A 686-nucleotide genomic window follows, 5' to 3' on the forward strand; every position below is an offset into this window, starting at 1 on the left:
ATTAAATGTTAAGTTACATCCATCTACTCGGAAATTTTCCTCCTTTGTATCAAAATTTTGGAAGCATGAGGGAGGGGCTAAGTCAGAGAATAGTTTCAAAAATTCCCAATTAATGAGCAGGAAACAACTCATGGAATGTTCTTTGAGGTTCAAAGATTATTTGGGGAAAAGCTATTACAGTTTAAACTGAACTATAACTCTGACCTTGTTGGTTTGAGCTGTTAAGAACTAATGTTCAACAACATGCACTTCTGTCATGTAAACTAAAACAAGAAATAATCTAAGTTTCTAATGCTAAAATACCAATTTTATTTATTAGATTTTATTTTATCTTCCCTTTGATACTTTATAAATAATTCAAGGTGATGAACATACAGTACATAATACTCTTATACTCTTATATTCATATTCTTATCTGTTTTTCTATAGCATTTTGGTAAACAGATAAATGCCTATAAATACAATAAATATAGGTGAAAGTAGTCATTTGTGCAATCCATGCCCATCTCATGAGCTTAGTAGCTAAAAGACTTGATCTAAAACTTGATCTGAATCTGCTCAGCATAGTTTGGTGTCAGTGACATTCCTGTTGTTTCTGTGCACACTGAATGTTACCTAAGCAGGCATCTTGATCGACTATTTTCTTCTTCCTCCAGTTGATTCTTACACGATTGATGGTTTCATTC

This window comes from Thamnophis elegans, chromosome 3, assembly GCF_009769535.1.
Source record: "Thamnophis elegans isolate rThaEle1 chromosome 3, rThaEle1.pri, whole genome shotgun sequence".
NCBI lineage: Eukaryota > Metazoa > Chordata > Lepidosauria > Squamata > Colubridae > Thamnophis > Thamnophis elegans.